This window comes from Oncorhynchus masou, chromosome 25 (genome assembly GCF_036934945.1).
Source record: "Oncorhynchus masou masou isolate Uvic2021 chromosome 25, UVic_Omas_1.1, whole genome shotgun sequence".
Classification (NCBI taxonomy): Eukaryota; Metazoa; Chordata; class Actinopteri; order Salmoniformes; family Salmonidae; genus Oncorhynchus; species Oncorhynchus masou.
This window is the reverse complement of record NC_088236.1, coordinates 25998284-26006692: the sequence shown is the minus strand read 5'-3', so window position 1 is coordinate 26006692 and position 8409 is coordinate 25998284.

Genomic DNA, 8409 nt, shown 5'->3' with positions numbered 1-8409 from the left:
ACCTTTTTGGGCCCTCGCCAGTTTGCGTCCCTGGGTAAAACTACTAGTAAAATAATAATATAATAATTTAAATAGAAAGATGGTTCCATCAGTCGCCATTCTATTTTCCATTCCGGAGTGTTAGAAATATCAGGTGCAGGTGTAGCATATGTCTAAAATATTTGGGAATATTCAAACGTGCAGGTGTATCAGCTTGACTAAGTCATGTATGGAAGACTGTATTTGCATAGAAGGTGGGTGGAATGTTCCTATGCGATATGGTTTTGTTTGTGTGTGTTTACTCAACCACTTTGATAAAGTGTTTGTGGTAGGCTGAGTGTGTTCTGGAGGAACTCTGGCCCTGCTGATTGGAGGAGGAGAAGCTGTGGCCTGACCCGCTGGGAGAGAGAAAGGGAGACAGGGTGATGTCTATCCAGCGAAGATGTGTTTCTACAGATCATAAATCTACTTGTTTGGTGATTTTGATTCATTGTAAAATAGACATGTTTGATGCTGATGGTGTACCTGTGTGACAGTGTGTTGGCGCTCCACCCATAGGTTGCTGGGAGTGTGGACGAAGCATGCCGTGATGCATGCAGTCAAGGTTTTGGAGGCTTTCTGTTGACTCGCTGTGATCACCAGTGTGCTGAGCTGATACATATTATTAAGGAACAGTCAATAAATACGGGACCTTTCACTTTGTTTGACAAAAGTTGAGGAAAACGGTAACCAGAGACAGTGGCTGACACCCTTTTCCCAAACACTTCTCATCATGGATTTAGCAATGGTAAAAACTCCTAGTCAATGATAACACCAATCCAATGATTGTAGATCCATGACAAAGTGGGAGAGGGGTAGAGAATCGGGACATAGCCACGATAAGCTCCCAGTGCCATAGATCAATGTTAGTATGAACCGGTCTGTGCTCTGTGGGAGCTTGCAAAGCCACTAACCTGTCTGTGGGAGCTTGCAGTGCCCCCTGGTGGTAGGGTGCTGTGGAACACCTCTGCCCTGGAACCCACCTGAGGGAGAGTGAGTGAGTGGGCAGATGTTAAGAGTGATCGTAGAAGCCCATACATAGAGGAGATGAAGAAATTAGACAAACTGATCCACTGTAAATATAACAGGCCTATCCAATGTTTGAGGAGTCAGTATTGTGTTGTGACAATTACACCCATATGAAATACTGTTAATGAGAAAATGTTCAGCCTTGAGAAAGAATAGATACAATGGCAGGAAATGTGACAATGTGTTTAATGATGACGGAACCTGATCCATAATAGTGAAAACTTGCATGCACTGTAACTAGGGTGTGTGAGAGTCTCACCGTCTCTGTCACGATGGTACAGGGGGGTCAAGGTGGAGTGGGCTGAACCCGAACAGAGGCGGCGGGCCAATGAGCCTGAGCCAGGATCGTGCTGGAGGGGCGGAGCATCTGTGGAGGGAAGACCAATAAGATCAGTCATATAATGTCATACAGGTTTATGTCCTGAAGTAAGCTTTATAACTGGACAGGTCAAAGATGACAAACAAATAAGCCCACAACATGATCAAATCTGACCCAACATAAATCACATTGTCAGTTGTAAAATGAGACAAATGACTGACATTCCAGGCCCTCCCCCTAAAACAACCAACCAAGCTCAATTATTATACAGATAAATGAAACAGCAACAAGAAACACTAATACTCTTTTACTGAACCCTACAATCTCATATACATGCATACGCACGATGACCACACACACACACAATCAGAAAAAGTCCTTGCCCATCAGTCAACGCCAGACCAAGGTTACAACCTCCACAAAGAGCACCACTCAGCACATTCAAAGATTTAGCATCATCACACCATCCAATGAATGAATGAGCCAGAGGAATGAAAAACATCCCCCTCTCCACATAAATCTATACTCTCAACGTGTCAATAGTAGCAGACTGCACTCTATTGGACAACTCGTCTGTTTTACTGTAACATAGGCTAATAAACCATGTGTAGGTTGATCAGATCATATGGACTGGGAAAGGTACACTTATTTTTTAAAGAATCTGTTTTATGAATGAAAATGTCAGGAACAGAAGTGTTTTACTGTTTGTTTTACCCCTTTTTCACCCCAATTTCGTGGTATCCAATTATTTTAGTAGCTACTATCTTGTCTCATCGCTACAATTCCCGTACGGGCTCGGGAGAGACGAAGGTTGAAAGTCATGCGTCCTCTGATACACAACCCAACCAAGCCGCACTGCTTCTTAATACAGCGCGCATCCAACCCGGAAGCCAGCCGCACCAATGTGTCGGAGGAAACACTGTGCACCTGGCAACCTTGGTTAGTGCGCACTGTGCCCGGCCCGCCACAGGAGTCGCTGCTGCGCGATGAGACAAGGCTATCCCTACCGGCCAAACCCTCCCTAACCTGGACGACGCTAGGCCAATTGTGTGTCGCCCCACGGACCTCCCGGTCGTGGCAGGTTACGACAGAGCCTGGTCGCGAACCCAGAGTCTCTGGTGGCACAGCTAGCGCTGCAGTACAGCGCCCTTAACCACTGCGCCACCCGGGAGGCCCGGAACTGAAGTTTCTTGACAGAGCCGTGTGTGTTACTAACCATGTAGGTTGTGCGACGTGCATCCCTTTCCAGTGTGGAACATGCAGAGGCCCTCCAGGTTGAGGACATGCACCCCTCATAAAAGCCTTCTTCATGGACTCCTCATAACGCTCCCTCTCTGCCCGCAGGCTCTGGATCTCAGCCTGGGCCGCATCCACCGCTGCCACGTGCTACTCACCGGGAGAGGGAAAAGAAGGAGAGAGGGACGAGAAAGAGTGTGGGGGAGGAGGAGAGAGGGATTAATTAATGTATCATCGTTGTTAAACGTACTATAATTAAAATTCAAAGGTAACATTGTGGAAAACATGAGACTAGATTGTTACTGAGGAATAAAGATTAAAAGGGAAGCATGTTTCAAATCACTAACTGAACTGACCACAGTCTGCAATGTCTATGCTCCATTCCCTCTCTTCTCTCACTCACATTAATAACCATCTCTCTCTCACTGTGCTAGGCCTGTGTTCTGCTCTAGCTCCATTCTTTCTCTTCACGTCTATGGTACTGCCAATAACTCTAGCCGATTTAACTCCTCTCTTCCATTCCAATACCCCCCTCCCTCTGTTTCTGCTAGGACTGCTCTACTACATGTCTATGGCTCAATCACTGCTCTAGCTCCTCTCTTTCACTGGGCTTTCAGCCTCCATCAATTACATGTTTAGTCAATCAAGCTCACTCACTGTGATTTATGAATAACTGCTGCACTAAAGCAATGTTATTAACCTCTCCACAAAACCTGGTTTACAGACAAACCTTCAAAAATGTGTATTTGCCATTTAAAAAAGCTGTCAGGTCTGCAGAACTGCAATATGGCGAGTGACAACTGTTTATATAAGACCATGTTTATTCAGTCTCTGTTGTCCAGTTAGTGTAGCTAGCTACTGTTCTGTGCTCATGTGAAACTCTGGGTAAATTGTCTTATTTTAGTACAGAACACCCAACAAAAACAAATTCGCATTTCAGTGTGTTAGAATTACACATGATTTCTGTTTCCACCTCCCCTGGACGAGGGCATGCCAGCCTGCCCACACCTTCCTCTTCAGCTGCAGACTGTAGTGCTGCTCTGCCAGCCGGGCACTGTGGGCCTGGAGAGAAGGGAGGGGACACGAGGGAAAGCAGGATAGACCAGGGACGGGGAGAAATGTTTAGAAAGACTCAACTACGCAGGATTCAAACCCACAAATGAACAAGAAACAACTTTGATTTTCTACTTTTCATATATTTAGTGAAAGATGTATTAAATACTGTAAATGTCAGTTTGAGAAACAGACACCTCACAAGTCCTCAACTGACAGCTTCATTAAATAGTACCCGCAAAACACCAGTCTCAACATCAACAGGGAAGAGGCGACACCGGGATGCTGGCCTAGGCAGAGTTCCAGTGTCTGTGTCTTTTTGCCCATCTTAATCTTTTCTTTTTATTGGCCAGTCTGAGATATGGCTTTTTCTTTGCAGCTCTGGCTAGAAGACCAGCATCCCGGAGTCACCTCTTCACTGTTTACATTGAGACTGGTGTTTTGTGGGTACTATTTAATGAAGCTGCCAGTTGAGGACTTGTGAGGTGTCTGTTTCTTAAACTAGACAGTAATGTATTTGCTGATAATGGACCTCTGTACACCTATGTAGATATTAAAAAAAATAATTAGCAGTTTCCAGCTACAATAGTCATTTACAACATTAACAATGTCTATACTGTATTTCTGATCAATTTGATGTTATTTTAATGGACCAAAAATTAACGGTAGTGTATACTGTAGCAGAAATTACGAATCAGATGAGGAATTCCTGATCAGTCAGGAAACATCTGATAAGGCCCACCGGGCCAATAGAATACATTTGTAAAGCACAGCCTCAAAAGTCTATTCTCATCACTGAGAATATACACTGCTCAAAAACAAAGGGAGCACTAAAATAACACATCAAGATCTGAATGAATGAAATATTCTTATTAAATACTTTTTTCTTTACATAGTTGAATGTGCTGACAACAAAATCATAAATGGAAATCAAATTTATCAACCCATGGAGGTCTGGATTTGGAGTCACACTCAAACTTTAAAGTGGAAAACTACATTACAGGCTGATCCAACTTTGATGTAATGTCCTTAAAACAAGTCTAAATGAGGCTCAGTAGTGTGTGTGGCCTCCACGTGCCTGTATGACCTCCCTACAATGTCTGGGCATGCTCCTGATGAGGTGGCAGATGGTCTCTTGAGGGATCTCCTCCCAGACCTGGACTAAAGCATCCGCCAACTCCTGGACAGTCTGGTGCAACGTGGCGTTGGTGGATGGAGCGAGACATGATGTCCCAGATGTGCTCAATTGGATTTAGGTCTGGGCAACGAGCGGGCCAGTCCATAGCATCAATGCCTTCCTCTTGGTGTTCCCTGGCAATTGCCAAACGACCTGCATGGTGTTGGGCTGTAAGCACAACCCCCACCTGTGGACGTCGGGCCCTCATACCACCCTCATGGAGTCTGTTTCTGACCGTTTGAGCAGACACATTCACATTTATGGCCTGCTGGAGGTCATTTTGCAGGGCTCTGGCAGTGCTCATCCTTGCACAAAGGCGAGGGTAGCAGTCCTGCTGCTGGGTTGTTGCCCTCCTACGGCCTCCTCCACGTCTCCTGATGTACTGGCCTGTCTTCTGGTAGCGCCTCCATGCTCTGGACACTACGCTGACAGACACAGCAAACCTTCTTGCCACAGCTCGCATTGATGTCTCATCCTGGATGAGCTGCACTGCCTGAGCCACTTGTGTGGGTTTTAGACTCCGTCTCATGCTACCACTAGAGTGAAAGCACCGCCAGCATTCAAAAGTGACCAAAACATCAGCCAGGAAGCATAGGAACTGAGAAGTGGTCACCACCTGCAGAACCACTCCTTTACTGGGGGTGTCTTGTATGATTGACTTGGAGTTACATTGTGTTGTTTAAGTGTTCCCTTTATTTTTTTGTATTATGTTAATCTCCAAGCTAAAATAAATCTCCAGACATTGAATAGATAAACAAAAAAGAAGCAGGGCAGGCTATCCTAGAGGCTGTCGCTCCATTCATGTTCTCCTCTGATAAATATCTCAGTAACCATGGTGACCAGGTGGTCTGGGCTGCTGTGTCTGCACCTCTCAAACGGCGTTTGCAGTCTGTCTGAGACAACAGACGACTTACCGGCCATCTTTTCATTACCTGGATCTCAAGAGATTGTCTTTATTTTCTGCACACAAACCTGATAAACAAAATAATGTTTGATTCTGGGTGGCACAGTGGTCTAAGGCAGTGTATCGCAGTGCCACCAGAGATTCTGGGTTCGAGCCCAGACTCTGTCGCAGCAGGCCACGACCGGGAGGCCCATGGGTCGGCGCACAATTGGCCCAGCGTCGTCCGGGTTAGGGAGGGTTTGGCCGCATTAGCAACTCCTGTGGCGGGCCGTGCGCAGTGCACCTGACCAGGTCGTCAGGTGTACGGTGTTTCCTCCGACACATTGGTGCGCTGTCTTCCGGGTTAGATGTGCATATTGTTAAGAAGCAGTGTGGCTTGGTTGGGTTGTGTTTCGGAGGACGCATGGCTCCCGACCTTCGCCTTTCCCGAGTCCGTACGGGAGTTGCAGCGATGAGACAAGACAGTAACTACTACCGATTGGATACCACAAAATTGGAGAGAAAAAGGGGGTAAAAATAATAATAATGTTTGATTAGAACTCTGGGAGCATCAAAATAGTATATTATAGTTTTATATATCCTAAAGCCTGTTCAGTCTCATGGTCTTTATAATAATGCTTTTTATTGGACTAAATAGAAAGCATATAGCTGTCTGCTTTGGCTGTGTGTGACTACCCTCAGACATGTGTTAGTGTACCCTGGGCTCTACTATAACAAGGGAAGCCCTTGCTGCTGACCCCACCCCCCTGCTAGAGCATTTCCCATCTTCAGCCACAGAAACTGAGCCTGGGAGGCAGAGAGAGTGAGAGAGAAAGAAACAGAGTGAGAGACTAAGTGTGACCGTAAGAATGCAAAGTAAGACTGGTTCCTCATCCAAGAATGCATTTACGTCAATATCTTAATTAAGGAAGAAAAAAGCACTCTAAAGAGCAGTTTGGGTATGATGCCAGCATATCATTACAAATCAGGCGCACAACATCCTGCCTGCTTTTTTACATCCCAGTGCACTACTCCATGACAGTTTAAGCTCTACAACGCAACTAAACATGCCACGGTCTGGATAAAAGACTGAAACCGGGTGTAAGCTTGGTTTAAGCTTGCTTGTGGTAGGTAACAGAATGAATGGTTCTTCTGATATTAAATAGAGTACCTCAGACAACTAAATCTTGTAATAAATAATGTGGAAATTGAGCAAGTTGAGATGACTAAACTGCTTGGAGTAACCCTAGATTGTAAACTGTCATGGTCAAAACATGTTGATGCAGTTAGTAGCTAAGATGGGGAGAAGTCTGTCTATAATAAAGCGATGCTCTGCCTTAACAACACTATCAACAAGGCAGGTCCTACAGGCCCTAGTTTTGTCGCACCTTGACTACTGTTCAGTCGTGTGGTCAGGTGCCACAAAAAAGGACTTAGGAAAATTGCAATTGGCTCAGAACAGGGCAGCACGGCTGGCCCTTGGATGTACACACAACTAATAATAATATGCATGTCAATCTCTCCTGGCTGAAAGTGGAGGAGAGATTGACTTCATCGCTACTTTTATTTATGAGAGGTATTGACATGTAGATTGCACCGAGCTGTCTGTCTAAACTACTGGCACACAGCTCTATTCCACATCAAGTAACTCATGCCAGCAGTACAATTAGATTTTTTTTAAACAGCTTAGGGAACAGCGGGACTGTGATCCAACACAAACATTGGCACAGACACATGCATACACACACAATAACATACACATGGATTTAGTACTGTAGATATGTAGTAGTGGTTGAGTAGGGGCCTTGTATTGTAAGGTTTTTAAAATAGTGTAAACTGCCTTAATTTTGCTGGACCCCAAGAAGATGGGGATCCATAATAAAATATTTTAAATACAATACACACCTGTCATTTATGGTCTGATATTGTCAGTTATATGATTAACGTGCTTCACAGTCTGTGTTTAGGGACAGGTTTTGGCTATCATCAAGCTATTCATTTCTCCATGTCAAGTGTTTGGGTGCTTGTGAAATACACATGGAACATTTAACAGCTTGTTGGACTTGGTGCATTTGAGTCTATGTAGGCCTGGGGTATTAACAAAAAACTAAGACAGAGAGGATCATTTCTTGAAATCCAAATCCTTTATTACAGTTGATCATTTGAAGGGAGCAATGTGGAGGGCCTCAAGCTGTGTGTCTGTCAGAATGACTTAGTGTAACGAGTGTGTGTGGTTGAGCAGCAGCCCACTGTACCTGCTGAGTGTTAAGGGCCTAGCGTCATCGTTTCCACGGGAACCTTGTTCATCTGCAGACAGTTGTGATGCGTTCAGAAGCTGCAGTTGAGCACTGGGCTGCGGCTCATACTCAGGACTGACCACTGCATGGTGGAGAGGTTCTTCATATCCATCCTGTCCATAATGAAAGAAGAGTGTGAGACATTGAATCCTGAATAAAGTTCTGCATAGATACTGCATGTCTCCATTGCAACTTCAAATGATTACTCAAAACAGTCAAATTATGAGGTTTTTTTACATGAAGAATTGTATTTATCTTTTTTGAAGACCTCTCCACAAATCTTTAAAAGGAAGTGCTTTGTTACCTGCAGCTCAGATGAGACCGAGCTGCCCCCTGGTAGAACTGGACTGCTCGAATCTCCTTCATCTGACGAAAGATTAAAATCCAAAAACATTTA